General features: G+C 37.3%; 1 long non-coding RNA gene across 2 annotated transcripts in view; it reads left to right on the top strand.

Annotated features, from left to right (window-relative positions):
- Nucleotides 1-24578, top strand: part of LOC149127758 (uncharacterized) — an 80364-nt gene that overhangs the window by 22006 nt on the left and 33780 nt on the right. The window lies entirely within an intron of this gene.

The raw sequence follows: 24578 nt of genomic DNA, 5'->3' as shown, positions 1-24578 counted from the left end.
TGAGTTGTTATTAGGACTAAACGGTTAATACATGTGAGAGCCCACACTGATTCTGGCAATTATTAGGTAGATACTAAATGCTTGCATAACAAAGGGTGACAGAATAAGGTCACATTTACTAATTCTCATTTCCTTCCATCCCCACTCTATTGTCAATCCTCAAAGACTTCTGTGTTTTTGTCCTTTTTTTTTTAAATAAATTATGTATTAGAGAAGTAGAAAGGGAACAAGGGAGGGAGGGAGGTAAGGTGAGAGAGGGAGAGAGAGACAGAGAGAGAGAGCATGCTCCAATCTGCTACAATGGCTGAGCATGGGGTAGGATGAAGAGAGATGGGTCTTCAAACCAGACCTCCCATATGGATGGCAGGAACTCAACTTGAACCATTACCTGCTTCCTTTCAGGGTACAAGTAAACAGAAAGTTTGAATTGGGAGTGGAATTGAGACTTGATATGGACACTCTGATATATCATATGGTATCACAACTGCTGTCTTAATTTCTATGCCAAACAACCTAACTCTTCTTTTTCTCACTGCCCACTGGATACTAGAGTTGCTTAGCCAAGAGAATCCAGAGCAGTTAATATTCCCCCAAGATGGTCATACATGGGATGTCTAAAAGACTAACTTTTCCTTGATCAGAGTGAAGACATTATTTGTTTTTTATTTGACAGGCAGAGTTAAACAGTGTGAGAGAGAGAGAGAAAGGTCTTCCTTCAGTTGGTTCACCCCCAAAATGGCCGCTATGGCCGGCGCACTGTGCCAATCCAAAGCCAGGTGCCAGGTGCTTCCTCCCTGGTCTCCCATGTGGGTGCAGAGGCCCAAGCACTTGGTCCATCCTCCACTGCCTTCCCAGGCCACAGCAGAGAGCTGGACTGGAAGAGGAGCAACCGGGACTAGAACTTGATGCCCATATGGGATGCAAGCGCTGCAGGCAGAGGATTAACTATGTGAGCCACAGCACTGGCCCAGAGTGAAGACATTCTTAATGGGGAGTTGCCTGAAATCATATCCTTCAAACTTTCTCAGAATTGTTTTGTTTTCTTATATTCCATTGTCAAGGCCTCAATATTTTTTAAGTGCATCATTTTATTGGTCATCCTAATCCCAAAGCTCTTCAGGATACTTCCTTCCCAGGGCCATTCATCTTCATTCATTTGACATTTTTTAGGTGTTTTGCCTATGCTGTTTTCTCAGCTTAAAGGCCTTTTCTCATGTATTTTCCCATTCTTTTTTTTTAAAGACTTATTTATTTACTTTTGTTTCTAGTTTGAAAGGCAGAGTGATGGGGGCTGGTGGGAGGAGACAGAGACACAGAGAAATGGAGTGAGAGAGAGCAAGATTTTCCTTCTGCTGGTTTGCTTACCAAATGTCCACAATAGTCAAAGCTAGGAGCCAGTAATGCCATTTGCTCTGTCCTACACCTATTCTGGTAATCTCTCAGCACCTCACATGTTCTCTAATCCTTCTTTCTTGGTAGCTTCTTTGGTCTCTGTCCCCCCCAATCTTTCTGTCAGAGTGTCTTTCTAGGGATGGTTGAAGGCTCAGCTTAAACATGCCCTCCTCGAGTGAGCTTTTGTGATTCCAAGGTTAACTTCAGCCCTCCTGCTCCCATCTGCTAATGCACTCCTACCACACTAGTGTTCTAGTGTTTGCTCTGGAATCTGTACTGTAGTTTCTATTTTTCCCCTCTAAAGTTTCATTAGGCATAGTTTGAACATGACCTTGATAAAATCATTTTGAGATTTTATTTTTCATTTAAAAAATTCAGATTCTTTCTCTGAAGGGAGGAGAGAACCTCCACTTTGACTATGACCTTGTCTAAACAAGATAAGAGTCGGAGAACTCAGAGGGCTTCCATAGCCTTGGAAACTCATGACTGGTGCATAGGGAGATTACTGATGCCATAGACAGGAGTGTCAATTGGTAAAGTCAACAACAGGAGTCACTGTGCACTTACTCCTCATGTAGGATCTCTGTCCTTAATGTGCTGTGCATTGAGATTTAATTCTATAACGAGTACTCAAACAATATATTTCACTTTGCGTTTCCATGGGGGTGCAAACTGTTGAAATCTTTACTTAATGCATACTAAACTGATCTTCTGTAAAAAAAAAAAAAGAAATTATCAATTCCCAACTTGACTCTCACTGGGATTAAACATGACAATAGGTCTGATCTGATTTCATCATCATTTAAAAAAAATCATCTATTATCTTTCACTTTATGTTTCTGTGTGGGAGCAAACTGTTGAAATCCTTACTTAATGTATACTAAGCTGATCTTCTGTATATTAAGATAATCAAAAATGAATCTTGATGTGAATGGAAGGGGAGAGGGAGTGGGAAAGGGGAGGGTTGTGGGTGGGAGGGACGGTATGGGGGGGAAGCCATTGTAATCCCTAAGTCGTACTTTGGAAATTTATATTCATTAAATAAAAGTTAAAAAAAAGAAAAAAAAGAAAAAAAATTCAGATTCTCGAGCCTCACCTCCAGAACCATTGTCAGAAGGTCGTGGGAGTGGAGGAATTGCATTAGCATTTTCAGCTGGTTTCCCAGATGCTGCTTATGCTCTAGAAGTGATATCTGGTATGCCAGAGTCTGAAATACCTTGGTTCTTTTGCATCACTAGAGTCTACTGCAGTTCCTTTAGATGGTAATACACAAAATAATACACAAAATAAGATTTTTTGGTCATAGATCATACAGAAGATGAGATGAAGCCTACATGTGATGGAAGATTAAATTCAGATATGTGAAAAGAGGGTCAGACATAAAGATTTTTCTAATATTCTATTTTATTAGAAAGGAGAAGAGATATAGATAGATATATAGAGCTCCCATCCACTGGTTATGTGGATATTGATACAGGAATAAGTGAATTTTCTTCAACTGTAAGTGGTGGAAGTAAAACAAGCTCATGTCAGAAAGGAATTTTTTGGATTGTGTAGCCAGAATCCTCAGGTGTATATCTGGCTTTAGGCATTAATGGATTCAAAGGATCAGAAGATGCCAACCATCAAAACTCAGTCACTCACCTTTCTGGCTTCACATCAAAGCTTTCATTTCTATTTGATGCAGACTCTACTATCTTGGTAGCAAAATATTACTAGCAGCTCCAGGCAAACATGGTTTAGTTCAGTAACCATAATATAAGAAGAATGCCTTCTAAATAGCAACTTTAGAGAAAGTCCTAAGATTGAGTCCATTTTAGTCCATTTGGAATGAGGTCATCTGACCATTCCTAAATCAAATGCTATGTCAGAGGGATATAGTTTGATTGGGCACATCTGAAAATATGTGCATTCCTTTAATAATGGAGAGTAGGAGGTAGTGGGGTCAGTTCTAACTGATACATATGAATTGAAGCAAGAGGTGGGTTTTCAAAGGAAAGCTGATGAGGTATCAGCTATTTATTTTTGAGAATTCATTTAATAAATAATTTATTGATTTTCACGTTGTATGTCAAATTGATTTATGTACCAAACATACAGCAGGGAACATGTTCCCAGGTTTGTGTTGTTTTGGATTTACAACCCTGGAAGACAGACAGTTAAATTATAATTGCAATCAGATTGGGTGAGTGTTAAAATAGAGGATTAGCATAGAGTGTTATGGAAAGATCTTATTTAGGGCACAGACTCAAGAAATATATTATGGAAATGGAGAGAGTCCTTTATATTGATTAGGAGTTAGCAAGAACTAGTGAGAAGCAGAGAGTTCAAAGCAGAAAAACACTTTCAATAAGGAGAGAGCATAGCCCATCTTGGGACTTGAGATAGTCTTGCCTATATTTCTAGTCTAAGCTTCTATCAGGGAGCCTGCAGATGGTACAGTTCCCCAGACAGTCCTGGCTGGGCTCTGGGAATATCATCTTGTCTGTCTTTCCAGCCCTTGTGGTGGCCATATCACCTGGATATGGCCAACTATCTAGATTGCATAACTAGCTCATTTGGCTTTTTTTTTTATTTGACAAGTATATTTTATAGACAGTGAGACAGAGAGAAAGGTCTTCCTTCTGTTGGTTCACTCCCTAAATGGCCACTATGGCCAGAGCTGTGCCCATCCGAAGCCAGGAGCCAGGAGCTTCTACCTGGTCTTCCATGTGGGTGCAGGGGCCCAAGCAATTGGGCCATCCTCCACTGCTTTCCCAGGCTACAGCAGAGCTGGACGGGAAGAGGAACAATCGTGACTAGAACCGGCGCCCATATGGGATGCTGGCACCGCAGGTGGAGGATTAACCAAGTGAGCCAAGGCACCAGCCCAGCTCTTTTGGCTTTTCAGTTCTTCCATCACTATATCAACATTTCTCTGCTTGAAATAACTGGAGTGTAGTCTGTTTTCCAATTGGATTATGAAAGAGTTTAAAACCCCAGATGGTCATCTTGTTTCAGTGTAGATTTGAGGACAAAAACTTTATTAGATTGGATTCAAGACACAAGAATAGTAACTCCATCTATGGTCTTGCTTAGTTTTCATTTACAGTTTTTGAAAGTTTCCTCATTAATGTACTAAATGCTGATATGCTGATGCTAATCTTTATCCATTACATATATTTCAAAATTTTTTTAGCATGTTGTTGATTTCTCATTACTTATTGAAATTTTTGATGCTCCAAATTCAAAAGCTTTTAAAATAACTGCACTTAATGTTATTTTCTATGATAAAATCTAAAAAAACTATGTATTTACCTTGTTATTTTCTACAGCAAGTTCTAAAAAAAAAACCTATGTATTTAGCTATTTGTTTAATGGTTTAATCTTATATAAAAATCTAGGATGCACTGTGTTAAACTGAATAAGAGAGGGACCTATTTCCCTTCCCACCACTGTGAAAGGATTATTATTATTGTTACTCTATTCTTATTCTGCTGCAGCATATTTAAATCTCAGTTCTATAAGTTCCTTAAGGTTTGCATTATAGTATTTTTGTGTCCTTGACATTTAACAATAGAAGAATATCTTATTGAGTGATTTCCGCGTCCTTTGGAAAATTGGCTAAAGATACTTTACATAAATCATGTTAGCAGGTACTAGACGCCCTGGGGATAAGTGTTTTGTTGAATTTAATTTAAAATGTTTACTTATCTAATTATATCTTCTGTAAATTAACTGAAAAAAGTTCTCTCAGAATATAAAAACTTTATTGCAGAATATACCACTTAGCAAAAAAGGTGACCATACTTAGCTCTGTGTTATCTGGCATGTAAATACTCAGCCTTTCCCTTTGAGCCTAAGAAGTATCTATTATGCTGTTTTATTAAGAAATAGTTATGGGTGAGCAGTCGGCTTACTGGTCAGCATGCCACTTGGATCACCCATATACCCTATCAGAGAGCCTGGGTTTGAGTCTTGACTCCTTTTCTGATGATAGCTTTCTGCTAATGGAAGGCAGCTGGTGATGGCTCATGTACTTGGGCCCCTGCCACACACACGGGGGACTTGATTGAATTCCTGGCTCCTTCCTTTGGGTTGGCCCAGCCTTGGCTGTTACAGGCATTTGGGGAGTGAACCAATAGATAGAAGATTGGATACTTTCTCTTTTTTTTTTTTAGAATAAATAAAATGCATGAAAACAAAAAGCAAAGGCTTAGTCCAGGTTGTCTTAGTAGTTATGATTGATCTTCAAACTTCACCCAAGTGAAATAACATTGTAGGGCAAAAATAATCACAGTAATTAATTAAAGAAGGGAAAGTTCAGAATGAGACATTTTTGCAAATCCTAGTAAATAAAACTTTGTGTATGGTTTCCCTTTGTTAGAAGAGCTTAATATGAAGAAGCTCATATGGCAATAATTCATGAGTTTAGTATCATTCAGGTCCATTTAACAACTCTGAACAGCTAGAACACATTAATTCAATCAACACATAAATCAACACATTTTATACTAAAAATGCCAGCTAGGTTTTAGGAATTCAAATAATAAAATATACATGATCTCTGCCTCCCAGTAATTGTGATCTGTTGAAAAAAAGGGTTCATTATCAGTGTGATGGGAGTAATTAGAAGCTGGTATTTAGCACACATGGGAAGCACATTTTATCTAGTTTGGCAGGCCAGGGAATACATCTGAGAAGAAACCCAACTGGAAATATGAAGGACACGGCAGTGATTGGTGGCTACGTATGTTGCCCAGGCAATGAACACATCCAAAGCCCAAAGTAAGAAAGCTCATGGCATAGTGAGACAACTTTAAACAATATGGCTTGAAATCAGAATGTGATAAGATTGAAAGGATGACCATGAAATATAGTAAGACAAGTTAAAATATTGGTCCCGATGGCAGCAGAGAAGATTATAACCATAGAATAGACCACAATCAGATTTGCTTTTTTATAATACTTATCTGGCTTCAGTTGACAAATGAGTTGGAGAGGAGTGGTGAGAAATTAGAAATAAAGACAAATTAAGTGGAGCTATTCTAGCAATCGAAAGCAAATAGGCAGAATCAAGAGGGTTTAACAAAATTAAATCTACAGGACTTCAAGATGAAGTAGAGAAGTGTTAACCTAGCTAACATTAAATTTCAGTATTGCAAAAGAGAAAATAATGGTGCAGTTTACTGATGTGGTAGCCCTAGAGAGAGAACAGACTTGGGGGAGAGGGTGCTGAGATCGGTTTTGGATAGATTAAATCCAGGGTATCTAGGGTATATAAGGTATCTGAAAAACTTATAAAGATTAGGGTGCTGTATCTAGAACTCAAAGATTTAAGTAAAGATTTGGGCATAGTAGTTTATAAACAGAGAATGATAGCATGCAAATAGTTGAGATTATTTTTTAATGAGTATTTGACTATTTCCACTATGGTCAGCAGAAATAATTACTGAGCAAATAGAGGTAAAGCTTTTCACCATTTATTTAATTCATTATGCACAGGTAGAGCGGTAGGGTTCTGACCTGAGCAATTTCACTTGCAAATTTTAATTTATTTATTTAAATTTGTTTTGGATATTGCTATGGTTTAGATATAGTTTGAGTGTCCTCCAAGATATTATGTGTTGAAATTTAATCATTATTTTGTTAAAAGGGTGGCTATTTCATACTACTATGATGTTTAGAGGTATGGTACTTGAGGGATTATTGGGACTGGATAAGATCATTATGGTAGAGCACCTCCTGGATGCCCTCCGTGATTGAATGCTGGTGGCTTCATAAGAAGAGGAGAGAGATCAGAGTTAGACACACATACACAGTTTCCTTCTCTGTCTCTGATACAATGGAGTCTTTGAACCTCTAGAATCATGAATCAAAATAAACCTCCAGTATTTCATTATAGTAACAAAAACAGACTTACAGAAGTATGGGAAAATTATATTTGTATATATTTATGAGATACAAAGTGATATAATGATATGTATGCAATGTGAAATGATTGAATCAAACTAATGAATATGTCCATCAGCTCAAATGTATTTTATTTCATTTCCTGTCCAACTGAAACAATATCTTCTTATTCACCTTCTCCCAGCCCCTAGTAGGTACCATTCTTCTCTCTGCCTCTATGTATTTGATTATTTTAGATTCCACACATAAATGAAAAATGCATTATTTGTGTTTCCATGCCTGGTTTATTTCACATTTTAAAAAAGATTTATATATTTATTTGAAAGGCAGAGTCACACAGAAAGAAAGAGTGGGAGAGACACAGACAGAGAGATCTTGTATTCAACTGGTTCACTCCTCAAATGTCTGCAATGGCAGGAGCTGGGCCAGTCCAAAGCCAGGAGCTTCTTCTGGGTCTCCCATGTGGGTTCAGGAGCTCAAGTATTTGGGTCATCTTCTGCAACTTTCCTAGGAACATTAGCAGGGAGCTGGATTGAAAATGGAGAAGCTGGGAATCGAACCATTGCCCATATGGGATGCTGGCATCACAGGCGGTGGCTTAACCCACTATGCCACAGTGCTGGCCCCATGTCTGGTTTCTTTCACTTAGTATAATATTCCCTAGGTTAATAATCTAAGTTATCACAAATGATATAATTTCTCTTTTTGAAGACAACAGTATTCCATTTTATTTCCCTTATCACATTTATCTGTTCATCATATGCTTAGGTTGATTTCATAACTTTGCTATTGTGAACAGTGCTGCAATAAATATCAGAGTTCAGATAGTTCTTCTACATATTGATTTTAAAATCTTAGAATATATATCAGAAATGGAATTGCTGAATCATATGTTAGCTCTATTTTTAGTTCTTTGAGGAAACTTTCATCTTGTTTTCCATGTGGCTATACTAATTTACTTTCCCAACAGTGTACAAGGGTCCTCTTATCTTCACATGCTTAGCAATATTTGTTGACTTTGATCTTTTTGATAATGGTCTTTCTGACAAGGGTGAAGTAACACCTCATTTTATTTTGCATTTCCCTAGCAATTAGTGAGCGTTTTATGATATCTCTGTGGGCCATTTGTGTCTTCTTTTGAGAAATATCCTTTGCCCATTTTAAAAATCAGGCTGTTTGTTTATTTATTATTTATTTATTTTTGTATCATGGTGTTGTTTGCCATTAGTTACTTATCACATGTATGGACTACAAATATTTTTCACATTCTGTAGATTGTCTACTCACTCTGTTATATCTTTTGCTGTGCAGAAGCTTTTTTGTTGTTAAAGATTTATTTATTTATTTATTTGAAAGAGTTATACAGAGAGAAAAAGAGAGGCACAGAGAGAGAGAGAGATCGATCTTCCATCTGCTGCTTTCCTAGGCCATAGCAGAGAGCTGGATCGGAAGTGGAGCAGCTGGAACTTGAACTGATGCCCATATGGGATGCTGGCACTGCAGGCGGCAGCTTTACCCGCTATGCCACAACGCTGGTCCCACTATATGAACTTTTGAAGTCAGTGCAAATAATCATTATCTGAGTCAATGTTGTATGTTTTTTTTCCTGTTTTTTTTTTTTTTTTTCCCTAGGTCTTAAGTTTAAGTGTCTAATCATTCTTAGTTGATTTTTGTACTATATTTAATTCTGTGTGTAGATATCCAGTTTCCACAATAGATTTTTTAAACAATTTTTCCTTTTCCCATTTTTTTTGTTCTTGGCACCCTTATTAATTCCATAGATTTATTAATGCATATTAATTTTGGGGCACTGTATTCTGTCCTATTGGTTGGTGTATATACTTTCATACTACTACTATGCTCTTTAACTAGTAAAACTTTGTAATACAGATTGAAGTCATCACCTGTCAAGTATTAGAAAACTCATGCCACTTCTAAACCTGTGGCACAATTGCATGAATTTGAATTTAAGTATGTTCTTTTTTTTTCTTTTTTTTTAAACTTTTATTTAATGAATATAAATTTCCAAAGTACAGCTTATGGATTTTTAAAACTATTTTTATTCAGTGATGTGTTCAAATACTTGGAACACTGCTGGCACATAGTAGGCACCTAACAAATATTTGATGATTGAGTGAATGAAATTCTGTTCCAAAAAAAAAAAAGGTGTTAATCTATTTGTATAACATCAATCCCTAGGTTTTTAATGTTAATAAATTCAGTAAATGTTTTATTATAGCTTTACAGTGTCTAAATTTCATATCTAAATGGTGTAAAGCTTAAACGGTTTCAGCCTAGAGCTCATTCTTCTATCAGGTTGTGCACTGGTGGGGAAGACCCTCAACATCCCTTCTAATTTTGAGATACTGTGAGAGAGCAAAGCAGATTCCTTTGTGTTCCCACAATTCCATCCAGAACCTCCACTCTGTGTTTCCCAGGTGGCTGTCTTCCTTCCAGAGTCTCTCTTTGTCATTGTTTCCACCCCATCTTCCTTGTCTTCCATGAAAATAGTTGCTTTTTATATAAAATTAAGATTATGATTTCACATGAGATACCCAAGTTAAAATGTGTTTTCCCAACTTACTAGAGCCTCCTTTCTTGATTTGAAAAGAGTGAAGCAAGGTGGACTTCACTTTTTGACCTTTGAGCATCAATGAGGGAGGCAGAGGAACCATGCAGCATTAATGTGGGAGACAGGGAGAACGCATGCCCATTAGCTGCTGTCATAGTTTGAGTCTCTAAATGGACAAGTCTGTTGCTAAGGAAACTGCTGCTCCAGGAGGGCTAAACACAGGGTGAAATAGCAGGGAAAGAAAGTCACAAACAAGTCAAATGCCAGGGGTGGGGGAGGGGTGGCATGAAGCTGCCTGAGAACTTCTCAACCTTAAAGGCTAAGAATAGAGCAGAGGCTCTGAAAGAGGACAGCCAACAGTTCACATCCTTTCTTAAAAAATAGCCAGTCAAAATGTAAAGGAATCCCAGACTTTCTGTATATTTAATTTTGCCCACTGCACAAGCAGGAAAACATGAAACACAAGCAAGAACACATGAAAACACTGCACAATAGGAAAACATGGCTGTCAATATTCCATTTTAGTAGTTAGGAAATTGATAATATTTTTCCATTTTTAAACATCTTCATTAGTAATATACAATACCATTACAACAGATTTACCATGTTCAAAAACATCTTTTGATTTATTTTGTAGTCGATGATTACCATTAATGGGATAAAATAACCATAGCTGTAGGCAATTTGGGAATTAGGTGATATGCTATTTTTTTTAAATGGGTAACCCTCACTTTTTCCTAAAAAAAGTATATTTGGAGAATGGTGTTTTACACTTATTTCCTTTTATGTATTTTTGAAGCCATGAGCCTTGATTTACTCAAATGAAAAAAAAATCAGTTTAAATATGAAATTTTGGAAAGATTACTTTTAAGCTTATACTAAGAAAGTAATGAATCTAATGACAAAGCATTTTCCTCTTATTATCAAATGCCCTCTCCTTACACCAAAAAAGTTGAATTTTTCTTATACAATGTGTTGGCACAACATCTAACATGGACAGTCTTTAGTCTTTCCATGAATGCGGCTTTTAAAAGATTGGCTTTCATCAATAAGCATTTCCTTCCCCTCCTTCCTCTCCTCTTGTATAATAAAACAAGTTATCAGTCCAGAGGTGTGCTATCTAGATTGCCACATTATTGGCGCTGCATTGTTGCTTAGAGATCCTGTAATCCAAACCTTCCATTTAACATGTTATGGTATCTGACTGGCACTTTTTTTTGTTGTTTGTTTTTTTAACTTTTATTTAGTAAATATAAGTTTTCAAAGTACAGTTTATGGATTGCAATGGCTTCCCCCCCAATAACTTCCCTCCCACTCGCACCCCTCCCATTTCCCGCTCCCTCTCCCATTCCATTCACATCAAGATTCATTTTCAATTCTCTTTATATACACAAGATCGATTTAGTATATATTAAGTGAAGATTTCATCAGTTTGCACCCACACAGAAACACAAAGTGTAAAATACTGTTTGAGTTCTAGTTATAGCATTACTTCACATTGGACAACACATTAAGGACAGAGATCCCATATAAGGAGTGAGTACACAGTGACTCCTGTTGTTGACTTAATAATTTGACACTCTTGTTTATGGTGTCAGTAATCTCCCTAGGCTCTAGTCATGAGTTGCCAAGGCTACAGAAGCCTTTTGAGTTCACCAACTTCGATCTTATTCAGACAGGGTCATAGCCAAAGTGGAAGTTCTCTCCTCCCTTCAGAGAAAGGTACCTCCTCCTTTGATGGCCCCAGTTCTTTCCACTGGGATCTCACTCGCAGAGATCTTTCATTCTTTTTTTTTTTCCCAGAGTGTCTTGGCTTTCCATGCCTAAAATACTCTCATGGGCTTTTCAGCTGGATCCGCATGCCTTAAGGGCTGATTCTGAGGCCAGAGTGCTGTTTAGGACATCTGCCATTCTATGAGTCTGCTGTGTATCCCACTTCCCATGTTGGATCGTTCTCTCCCTTTTTGATTCTATCAGTTAGTATTTGCAGACACTAGTCTTGTTTGTGTGATCCCTTTGACTCTTAGACCTATCAGTGTGATCAATTGTGAACAGAAATTGATCACTGGGACTAGTGAGATGGCATTGGTACATGCCACCTTGATGGGATTGAATTGGAATCCCCCGGTATGTTTCATACATTTATAATCAGATTAAATACTTTTTCTTATATTGAGTACTTGGGGTCAACTTCTGCTTCCACTTCTGACCCAGCTTCTATCTAATGTGCACCTTTGGAAACAGATGATGGTTCAAATATTTGGGACTCTGTTACTCATTTGGAAGACCAGGATGGAATTGTTGGTTCCTGGTTCCAGCCTTGCTCAGCCTTGGTTACTGGGGCAATTGGGGAGTGAACCAGCAGATGGAAGAATACTCTCTTACTCTAACAAGTAAATGAAAGATAAATAAACATTTTAAAATATACTTTTTAAAAGAATGAAAGTGGAGGAAACCACTGAAATCCACTACTGACTTCCTCAATTAATGCTCATGGTCTCAGCTTTCTTTCTAACTCTATCTTCCTTTTCATTCTATCTCACTCCTGACCTTCCTTGCACCTTTGGGATGCTTCTCTGTTTTTTCTTAAGACTTAGAAGTTTTCTAACACTAAGAGCTCAAGAGTTCCATTCAAAATATCTGCATCAAAATATTATGTAAGAAATTAAGCATCAATTTAACAGAAAGCAAGCATCCTGTTGTCACAAAATTATACTTCATCTATGTGGAAAAGCAAACACTAGGAAGCCTGATGACTTCCTCCAAATCCTAAATTCATATTAAATTTTCCTTTAAATCTTTGATGACTTCAACAGTGAGGGCATTAGTGCCTGGAATTTTCATTATAGAGATATTTTAAATCATGAGTCCAAACTAACAAGTATTGAACCTGTTCATATTTTCTGTTACTTGCCTCAATATATTTGCCCATTTTATCTTTATCAACTAAACAGAGAGAAAAATGAATCATAGTACTGCATTATTTTTATCATAATATTCTTATTTCATGGTTTCTCTTTAATAAAGAGGCTGAAAAATTTTACTGAAAAATTCAAAGAACAAATTTCAGCTTTCATTGACTTTTTTGTTGTTTCCCATTTTCAATTTAATTGATTAATGCTTTAATTTTTATTGCTTCTAGTCTTTTGCTTTAGGTTTATATTTCTCATCTTTTATCGAATTTCCTATGGTAGAAACTTTTCTGATAGATTTTTAGGATATGTATATAATGGTAAAAAAAAAGCATGTCACAAGTTATCTCATATTACAAATTTTGCTCTAAATATTAAAAAATTTTATTAAGATTTATTTCACAGATCTGTTATTTAGATATGTGTGGTTTTATTTTCAAATGCCTGGGAATTTCCAGCTATCTTTCTACTATTGATTTCAACTTTCATTTCTTTGTGATCTGAAAATGTATTTGATATGACTTTTATATGTATTTATTCTTATTTTTAAATTTGCAAAGTTGTGTTTTATGGCCCAGAATGTGGTCTACGTGCAGCTGAAGAAGAATGTGCATTCTGTTGCCCTTGGGTGGACTGTTCTACAGATGTCACATTAGGTCAAGTTGATTGAGAGTGCTGTTCAGGTCATGTGTACTTTTCCTGATTCTCTTCTTACCTCATCAATCAGTCACTGACAGACAGTCTTTGAGGTCTCCAAGTTTCATGGTAGATGTGTCTGTTTATCCCTTCTGTTCTAATGGTTTTAGCCTAATAAATTTTGATGCTGGATTGTTAGATGTTTTAGTTTGGGGTTGTTATATTTTCTTGAAAAACTTCTGTTTTTATCATTATAAATTTTCCCTATATATCTCTGATAATCTTGTTCTGAATTCTGATTTGTCTGAAATTACTACAGCTACTAAAGCTTTCTCTTCATAATTGCTAGTTATTATATCTTGATCAACTCCTTTACTTTGAGTAAATCTAACAGTTTTTAGACATAAAATGTGTTTCTTACAGATAATAGGTAGTTGAATCAATTTTGTTTAATCCACTCTGGCAATCTCTGTATTTTAATTGATATGTTTGAATATTCACATTTTAAAGTGATTATTTGCATGGTGTTATTAATACCCATCATGTTTTAACTGTTTTGAATTTGTTGTATTTGTTTCTGCATTCTCTTAAGTATTTTATATTATTTCATTTTATATTTGTTCTTAACATATCACTTATTCTTCAAAAAAAACACCTTTTTAGTAGTACCCTAAGATTTTTCTCCTCTAGGTTTTATAACGTATTTTTAACTAATTTATGTCAGCCTTCAGAAAATGTTACACTTGGTCACATTTAGTGCCTTAGGCACAGTTTTCTCCTGTCCCCTGTGGCATTGCTATCATTTAGTTCTCTTATCTGTATGTTGTAAGCACCTTGTGCATTGTTACAGTTACTACTTTAAAATATCTCTTAGGCCAATTAATAATAAAAAATAAAATTCCATTTCATACTCATTTACATATTCTCCAATAAACTTCTTTTCTGTGTGTGAACCCAGTACCTGATCTGTATAATTTTCCCTTTACCTCAAAAACTTGTACTCTTTCTTGCAGGGCAGGTGTGCATACAATAAATAACTTCAGTTATTTTGAGTCTGAAAAAGTCTTCACATTCCATTACTTTTGAGTGGTAATTTTGTTGGATTAAAGCTGGTAGTTTTTTTTTTCTTTTAGAATATGTCTTAAATATTTCAATTTATTCTCTTATTGCTTGCATGTTTCTGATGAGAAACTCACTGTAATTCTTATCCTTGTTTCTCTATATGCAAGTTTCCTCACCCTCCATCCCCTGGCTTCTTTAGTTCTTCTTTTGTATTTGTCTTGGTTTTCTGGAGTTTGCATAAGATGCATAAAGAGGTGGATAGTTTGGGTATTTATCCTGCTTAGTGACCCTGGATCTGTGGTTTGAAGTTTGTCATTACTTTAGGAAAGGTCTCAATCATTCTTCCTTCCTTCCTTTGGCTACAACATAATTTATGGTAATCTGTTGTATATATCTCACCTTAAAATGAAATGTTTCATTTCAGAGATACAGCTCTAATCTTCCAAATTTTGCTGTTGAAAAAGCTCTGAAGTTTGGAGAATGCATCATGATACAAATTTGCAGAGCCATTGTCAGCCTGGTAAACTTGCTATCAGGAAAATTTACAAATAGATTCACACTGTCATATTAAGAAAGGAATTTGGTCGGCACCGTGGCTCACTTGGCTAATCCTCTGCCTGTGGCACCAGCACCCTGGGTTCTAGTCCTAGTCGGGGCACCAGATTCTGTCCTGGTTGCTCCTCTTCCAGTCCAGTTCTCTGCTGAGGCCCGGGAAGGCAATGGAGGATGGCCCAAGTGCTTGGGCCCTGCACCCACATGGGAGACCAGGAGGAGGCACCTGGCTCTTGTCTTCAGATCAGCGCAGCACGCTGGCCGTAGCGGCCATTTGGGGGTGAACCAACGGAAGGAAGACCTTTCTCTCTCTCTCTCTCTCTCTCTCTCTCTCTCACTGTGTAACTCTGCCTGTCAAAAAAAAAAAATAAAATAAAATTTGACAATATATTTTGGTTGCCTGCCCAATGTTTAATATTACTTGAAGAATGTTCAGTTTTAATAAAAATAGATTCATGGAATGAAAGAATTTTTTAAATTTATTTCTTTATCAACATTCAGGATATAGATAAACATGGCAATAGTACTACACATTTTTTCTTGAATATAATAGATCTCTTGTCAACATATTCTGTGTTTTGAAGGAGAATATCCTTTTTTAAAAATTTCCATCCAACTCCAACCAAGACTGGCCCCTCCATAAAACAGTAAGAATGTGAAGATGTCTTCCAACATATAATGTCTGTGGAATAAGAGGGACCTGAAAATCTTTTTGTGCCTTAATTCATCGGTAAAATGATAATATTACCTATGTTCATATCTTTAAAAAATAAAATAAAGGACTGGTGCTGTGGTATAGTAGGTTAAGCTCCCTGATAATGTCCCTGGGAAAGCAGCAGAGGATGACCCAAGTACTTGGGTCCCTGCACGCACGTGGGACAACTGGAAGATGCTGCTGGTTCCAGCCTTCGGACTGGCCCAGTTCTGGCCGGTGCAGACATTTAGGGAGTGAACTAGTGGATGGAAGACATCTCTGTCACTCCCTCCCTCCCCTTCTCCCTCTGTAACTCTGCCTCTCAAATAAATAGATCTTTAAAAAAAAATGATTGTTCAGATGACTAAATGAGTTAATACACCAATGTCCCACAATTTATGATAGTTCTACATACCATTTTTCAACTTTACAGCAGTGTGAAAGTGATACACTCACTAGAAATTGCACTTCAACTTTTGAATTTGAATGTTTTCCCAGACTATCAGCAGTGCCATACACTTGGGCCACTGTGCAGCAACAGTGAGCCCCAGCCCCAAGGCAGCCATGTAATCACAAGGTGAGAAGAATGGATCCTCCGGCAGTGCTGTATCTCTAAGCTGTGATGTTTGGTGTGTTACAGGTACTAAGTGAGTTTTTGGTTTAGATATTTTCAACTTATGATGTGTGTTAACCACATAGTAAACCAAAGAGCTTCTGTATTCAAAACAGCCAGCATTGTACCTCTCGCAAAGCAAGAGCTCAATAAATGAGAAGTTTTTTAAATTGTTTTGATTGTTACTTATTCTAATAGCCCATTTTTCCCCCTTTGGTGCCCAGGGAAATTAACCAAGAAAAGGGAGGGAAAGGAAGAACCATGGGAATAAAATGTACAGGTGTTTTAGCTTTAGACCAACACCAAAGTAGAGAGTCCTAAGAGTCCTGGATCTGTGTCTTTGTTCAACAGTTTTCTGTGTCTACACAAACTAAAGCAAAATAGAGCAAGAAGAAAACAAAAGAAAAAAAATCAAAAATCTTTGTAGTATTGTAATAATAGATCCAATAATGATAAGTTTGCATTATAATCAAACCAATAATAGTAATTTATTTTTGTGATTATAACTGCAATAATTTTAGAAATCCTAATGAACAGATTTTGTTGTGGTGGTAGATCTGTGGCAGCCAGACCACAGGCATCGTTGCTGCCCAGCCCTTCCGGGGAGCATGCCTTTCCTTTGGCATATGCTGTGTAAGGTGCAGGCCAAGGAAGGAGGATAGCTTTTGTGAAGCCGATTATTAAATTGGTTGCTTTGCATTCCTCCCATTTCCCCAAATTTTTGAATCGGAATTGTGGTTTGGAATAAGTTCAGAGGAGGAGGTTTTTCAGAAGTTGCATTGTTTATATGATTTCAGGAATTTATGTAAACACACGAGTTGTTTACTGCTATCTCCTCTTCACACTTCTTTTCCAGGAGAGTCATGTCCTTTTACTGTGGCCTATCCATTTTTTTAAGACTTATTTATTTATTTATTTATTTGAAAGTCAGAGTTACACAGAGAGAGAAGGAGAGGCAGAGAAGAGAGGTCTATCCGCTGGTTCACTCCTCAATTGGCCGCAACGGCTGGAGCTGGGCCAGTCTGAAGCTAGGAGTCAGGAGCCAGGAACTTCTTCCAGGTCTCCCACATGAGTGCAGGGGCCTAAGGACTTGGGCCATCTTCTACTGCTTTCCAAGGCCATAACAGAGCTGGACTGGAAGTGGAACAGCCGGGACTAGAACAAGCGCCCATATGGGATGCCGGCACTAAGGCAGTGGCTTTACCCGCTATGCCACAGCGCAGGCCCCATCCTATCTATTCTTGTTTCCCTTTGTGGCTGCACCTTTTCCCACAGAAGTTGAGATGTGCTGAGTCATACTACCATCTGCCCTATCAATGTCTGCAGCCAGGCCTTCATAATGCTCATTTCTCCCTGCAAACACCTTTATGTTCTCTTTGCTTTGCCAAGTCATCCTTCAAGTCTCCTGTTACAGATTACCTCCCCTGGAAACTTGCTGACCTTCAATTCAGGGTCAGATCCTTCCTTTGTGTGTGCTCCTATACATTAAGAAAATATAACATATTGGGCTATGGTTGGTTGTCTGTAGAGCAAACTGCTGTGTATCCCTTGGTTAATGAAAACTACCATTATTTTGGTTGCAAAACTGCCTGGCACGTAGGAGCTCAGTAAATATTTGCTAAATCAATGCATTTTAGCTGTATCTTAAAGAATAAATAGGAGGAGTTTGTCAAAGTCCTGTTTACCCAGTTACAGTGCAGGTTTTATTGGTCCCTTACCTACCCTAAGTCATTTCTTGCCATCTCTTTATCATCTCCCTTTCAGAAGTCTAGGTTTTTAGTACAATATGAAAGGCATTTCTGTTTAATAGTAATGGGAACTTAAGTTTATAGTGCATGGAATGAGAAGGTATAATACCTTGGGTTGTAAGTCCTAGATTTGAGTTTAAGCAAAGCTGTGTTTAAGTCCACCCTTACAGGTGGTAAGCCTCAATGGTTTTCTTTCTCTGTCAAGATTTTTAATTGATCATCTATAAAATCATAATGATAATGTCTAAGTCATAGAATGGTGATTACACAAGATTTTATGTGTAATTGGTTAATTGAATATTGTGGGTTCAATAGGATATGAGTTAGGAAGCAATTTAGTATTTTATCTTTCCATCATTCCTTTTAAAATTATTCTGTTGGTTCTTCTTTTCTCCTTGGTGAAATCTGAGGTAGGTAACCCTAGGTTTCCTGATAATTCTTAGGTATGAAAGTATGGTCTCATTTTGGAGGGTACTAATGAGTATAGTTCATTCTGATTTCAAAATATTAGTTTTCATTTCACTCTGAGTTTTCCCCTCAGGTTAGGACCACCATGCTGGTTGTGGCGCGTTTCCTCAATACTGTCCTCTGCCGCTCTTCTCCTTGTCCTTGCATTCAAGGGGCTCCCTCTGCTGCTACAGGGTAGATCCTTGAGAAAGAGCTCCAAGGAAGTATAGAAAAGCCCTCCCTTGCTAGAAAACACAGTGTTTTTTTTTTTTTTTTTTTTTTTTTTATCCTGATGTTGGTGCCTTTCTGATGAAGAAGATATGGGTCATCATCTTTTTGGATCCTGTTTGTATTTCATAAAGGATTTTTGTTACTGGACATCGCCCATCCACTATTCCCTGATGGGGATGTTGTATTCATGGCTGGCTGCTTAGGAGTCCCCTCAAGCCACTTACAGTTAATTCAAACAACTGTTACCTTACCCCTTCAAACCTTTAGGGCAGAATTCCTTTCAAGTTGACATATGTCTGGCACTCCCCAGGGCCTGCATCTTTTCTTTACATGAAATTCTAGAAATTCTCAGTGTTGGATGTTCTAATCTCTGCCATAAGCGGAGCCAGAATAAGAAGACTTTGTTTTACAGAATATATAGAATAGGGATAGTTTTTGGTATAGGATTTATAAAATAGTTTTTTTTTATTTTATGACCTTCACTTTAACCACATCTCTTCCATCATGCCAAGCTATTATAAGCAACTTCTTGCTTTTAGAGGCTTTTTCTGGGCATGCCTAAGTCTGGTAGTAGACACAGTGTTTCACAAAATTCAGAAGACGCCTTTTAAAATTTCCAAAACCAAGTTTACTTGAATGGAGAGTACAGGAGGGAATGGATAACATTTTGAAACACCCTTATTAAAGAAGAACTCATATTCTAGCACCTCATCACCAATCATCGGGCAGCCATGGTTGTTGATGCATTCAAGGTGGCCCTGAGTTTGCCAAGTATGTTTGTTGGATCATCTTTTAGATGATCTGGTATCTCTCTTTAGAATATTGGGTGCATATCATCTTTTGATTTTAGATTTTGGGTACCAGCCATAATTAACATGACAGGAAAACATCCCTCTTGACATTCTGTTGTACATTTTAAGTGTATATATAATATAGTTAATTTACATGTGATTATAGCAATTAGGTTGTTACCAAAACAAATCAGATGAGTCACCACCAGTTCTGTCACACTGAGTCATTCTTTCTTTTTAATGAGGCTGAACATTAAATGAATTGAAAGATGAAAGAAGACTATGACTACCTATGAAATAATCAACCTCTAGAGACTTCCCATTCCTGTTAAAAAAAAGAGATCACAAGGCAGGATTTCCAGTTCCTTGAGCATGTTAAGATTTTATGTCACATACAATTTTCTTGGCTTGAAATCTTCTTCTGTCTATAATATTGTCTGTTTGCTCAGAAAATACCTACTTATTATGTAAGAGATAGTAAATATTCCATCTTAGTTTGAAACTTTTTATAATTTCTCTTTCAGAATTCATCTTTATAAGGAGAACTTCATGCAGAATTTTATTTTGGGGATTTACTATTAGATTATATATTTTTGTACTTAGGAGATTCTTAAGAGCAAGAACTATGCCAAATTTTGAATCAAGTATCTGGCATACATAAAGGGCTCTAATTTGGCTTTCAACAGATTTATATACAAATAAATAAATCTCTATTAATTTTCTCATGTTTATGACTAAAATCAAAAGTTCATACAGAAGTTTGGATAGAAAAAGAGCTTTGACTATAATATAATATTGGTGGAAATGTGTTTAAAGATTTATTTATTTATTTCAAAATGGGGGATGGAGAGAGAGACAGAAAAAAAAAAAAGAGAAAGAGATATTTTCCCTGCTGGTTTACTCCTCAAATGCCTGCAAATGTCAGGGCTCAGGCAAGTTGAAGCCAGGACTCAGGAATCCCATCCACGTCTCCCATATTGGTGACAGGAACTCATGTACTTTCGCTGTCATCTGCTGCCTTCAAGACACATTAGTGGGAAGCTGGGCCAGAAGCACAGGAATCGGAAATTGAACTAGCACTCTGATTTTGGATGCTGATGTCCCAAGCAGTGGCTTAATCCCCTGAGCCATAATGCCCACCACAATATTGGTGGAATTTTCTGATTAGACTAAAACCTCTATGAGAGATATTAACTTAGTGTTCCTACTTTCCACATTTCCTACCATGAAACAAATCATCAAGTATATGCTCATATTTTGCCCATTCGATCCCTTAAAGTCATTCCAGATAGCTAGCTGTGCATTTTAATAAGCAGAGCCAGATATAAATACCTTAGTTTACATGATACATAGATTGGAGAGGTATTTTATACTTGTGATCCAAGATTTATAATAGAATTTATTTATTTATTTTTAGAGAGTAGAATTTTTTATTTTTAAATGTTTGTTTATTTACTTGAAAGAGTTATGCAGAGAGGGAGAGAGAGAGGTCTTCCATCCGCTAGTTCACTCCCCATTTAGCCACAATTTCTAGAGCTGCTGCGATTCGAAGCCAGGAGCCAGGAGCTTCTTCTGGATCTCCCACAGGGGTGGAGAGGCCCAAGGACTTGGGCCATCTTCTACTGCTTTCCCAGGCCATAGCAGAGAGCTGGATCGTAAGTGGAGCAGCAGGGACTCGAACTGGTACCCATATTGGATGCCAGCATTGTAGGCAGCAGCTTTACCTGCTATACCACAGTGCTGGCCCTGAGTTTATTTTATGGCTTTCAATATATCAATGGAAAGCATAAACTTAACATTTACAATAAACAGTAAAGCTGTTGTTTACAGAAACACAGTTATGTTCATTAGCTCAGTTCCTACAACTTTATAATATAAAGTAGTGGGGTTATCATATTTACTATGAGAAAAATTAAGCATTAAGAGTTTATTTTATGTATTTATTTTTGAAGATTTATTTGTTTGATAGGCAGGATGAGAGGGACAGGGAGAAAGAGATCTTCCATCTGCTGGCTCACTCCCCAGATGGCCATTTTGGTCAGGATTGGGCTAGGCCAAAGCCAGGAGCCAATGCTGGCACTCTGATTTGGGATGCTGTTGTCGAAGGCGGCACTATAACCCACTCTACAATAATGCTGGCTCCAGTACAGAAAGTTTAGTAGCTTGTCAACATCATATAAAGTAGAAGTAGTTTATAGATTAATTATTCAAACACATTTTACTAATTCAGGGTCCCAAATTCTTTTTTTTTCAAAGTTTGGAAATTCTAATTTTTTTTCTCAGAAAACTTTTATTTATGGTATACAAAATTCATGAATTTCATAAAACTTTAGGAACTTAGTGATTCTTCCCACTGAACCTACTCTCCCACCTGTACTCCCACATTTCTTCCTCCTTCTTTTCATATTTCCATTCTTACTTTTTACTAAGATCTATTTTCAATTAACTTTATACATGTAAGATTAACTCTATATTAAGTAAAGAATTCAACAAATAGTATGAAAATAAATACTGTTCCTCAACAGTTTAGACAAGGGCTATTCAAAGTCATTGCATTTCTTTTTTTTAAACTTTTATTTAGTAAATATAATTTTCCAAAGTACAGTTTATGGATTACAATGGCTTCCCCTCCCCATAACTTCCTTCCCACCCACACCCCTCCCATCTCCTGCTCCTTCTCCCATTCCATTCACATCAAGATTCATCTTCAATTATCTTTATACAAAGAAGATCTATTTAGTATGTATTAAGTAAAGATTTCATCAGTTTGCACCAACACAGAACATAAAGTGTAAAATACTGTCTGAGTACTAGTTATAGCATTAATTCACATTGGGTAACACATTAAGGACAGAGATCCCACATAAGAAGTGAGTACACAGTGACTCCTGTTGTTGAGTTAACAATTTGACACTCTTGTTTATGGCGTCAGAAATCTCCCTAGGCTCTAGTCATGAGTTTCCAAGGCTATGAAAGCCTCTTGAGTTCACTGACTTTGATCTTTTTTAGACAAGGTCATAGTCAAAGTGGAAGTTCTCTCCTCCCTTCAGAGAAAGGTGCCTCCTCCTTTGATGGCCCCATTCTTTCCACTGGGATCTCACTTGCAGAGATCTTTCATTTAGGTGTTTTTTTCTTTTTTTTCTTTTTTTTTTTTTTTTTTTTTCCCCAGAGTGTCTTGGCTTTCCATGCCTAAAATACTCTCATGGGCTCTTCAGCCATATCCGAATGCCTTAAGGGCTGATTCTGAGGCCAGAATGAGGACATCTGCCATTCTATGAGTCTGCTGTGTATCCCACTTCCCATGTTGGATCGTTCTCTCCTTTTTGATTCTATCAGTTAGTATCTGCAGACACTAGTCTTGTTTGTGTGATCCCTTTGACTCTTAGGCCTATCAGTGTGATCAATTGTGAATTGAAATTGATCACTTGGACTAGTGAGATGGCATTGGTACACGCCACCTTGATGGGATTGTATTGGAATCCCCTGGCACATTTCTAACTCCTCCATTTGGGGCAAGTCCGATTGAGTATGTCCCAAATTGTACATCTCCTCATTGCATTTCAAAGTGTCAATTTCACTTCTGTAGATTACCTTTTAGGTGCTCTGATAGTTACCACAGACCAGTGAGAACATATGATATTTGTTCTACTTCACTAAGTATGAATTTTTCCAATTTCATCCATTTTGTTCAAATGACAGTATTTCAATTTTTTATGACTATATAGTATTCCATGTTTTACATATCACATAATTTGTTTATCCAGTCTTGAATTGACAGACATTTGAGTTGATTCCATATCTTATCTATTGTGAATTGAGCAACAATAAATATGGAAGTACAGATCACTCTTTTATATGCTGATTTCCTTTCCCTTGGAAATATTCCCAGGAGTGGGATGGCTGGGTCATACAGTAGTTCTATATTCAGATTGCTGAGATATCTCCATATATTCTCCCACAGTGACTGGACCAGTTTACATTCCTACCAACAGTGGTTTAGGGTATCCTTTTCCCCACATCCTTGCCAGCATTGGTCGTTTGTTGATTTCTGTATGAAAGCCATTCTAAAGGGGGTGAGGTGAAATCTCACTGTGTTTTTTTTCTTAATTTATTTAATGGGTAGAGTTATAGACAGAGAGAGAGAGAGAGAGAGAGAGAGAGAGAGACAGAGAGAAAGGTTTTCCTTCCGTTGGTTCACCCCCCAAATGGCCACTATGGCTGGTGCTGCACTGATCTGAAGCCAGGAGCCAGGTGCCTTTTCCTGGTCTCCCACGTGGGTACAGGAGCCCAAGCATTTGGGCCATCCTCCACTGCCCTCCTGAGCCACAGTAGAGAGCTGGACTGGAAGAGGAGCAACTGGGACTAGAACCCAGTGCCCATATGGGATGCCGGCGCTGCAGTTGGAGGATTAACTAAGTGAACCAAGGTGCCAGCCATCATTGTGGTTTTGATTTGCATTTCCCTCATGGCTAGTGATCCTGAGCATTTTCTCAAGTGTTTGTTTGCTATTTGGATTTCCTTTATTGAAAAATGCCTATTCGAGTCATCTGCCCATTTCTTAACTGGGTTGTTGGTTTTGTTGTTGAGTTTCTTGAGCTCTTTTATCAGCTGCATAGTTTGCAAATGATTTCTCCATTCTGTCAACTGCCTTTTCACTTTAGTGAGTGTTTCTTTTGCAGTGCATAAGTTTCTCAATTTGATGTAATCCCATTGTTCAATTTTGGCTTTGATTGCCTGTGCCTCTGGTATCTTTTCCAATAACTCTTTTCCTATGCCAATGTTGTTCAGGGTTTCCCCAATGTTCTCTAGTAATTTGATGGTATCACATCATAGATTTAAGTCTTTAATACAATTTGAGTGGATTTTTGTGTGTGATATAAGGTAGGGGTCTTGCTTCATACTTATGCAAGTGGAGATCCAGTTTTCCAAGCACCATTTGTTGAAGAGACTTCCTTGCTCCAGGAATTGAATTTAGCTCCTTTGTCAAAGATAAGTTGGTCATAGATGCATGGGTTGATGTCTGGAGTTTCTATTCT

This window comes from Oryctolagus cuniculus, chromosome 2 (assembly GCF_051225735.1).
Source record: "Oryctolagus cuniculus isolate XC-2025 breed Fujian yellow rabbit chromosome 2, ASM5122573v1, whole genome shotgun sequence".
Classification (NCBI taxonomy): Eukaryota; Metazoa; Chordata; class Mammalia; order Lagomorpha; family Leporidae; genus Oryctolagus; species Oryctolagus cuniculus.
The sequence above is the reverse complement of the archived record's forward strand: the minus strand, read 5'-3'. Positions and strand labels throughout refer to the sequence as shown.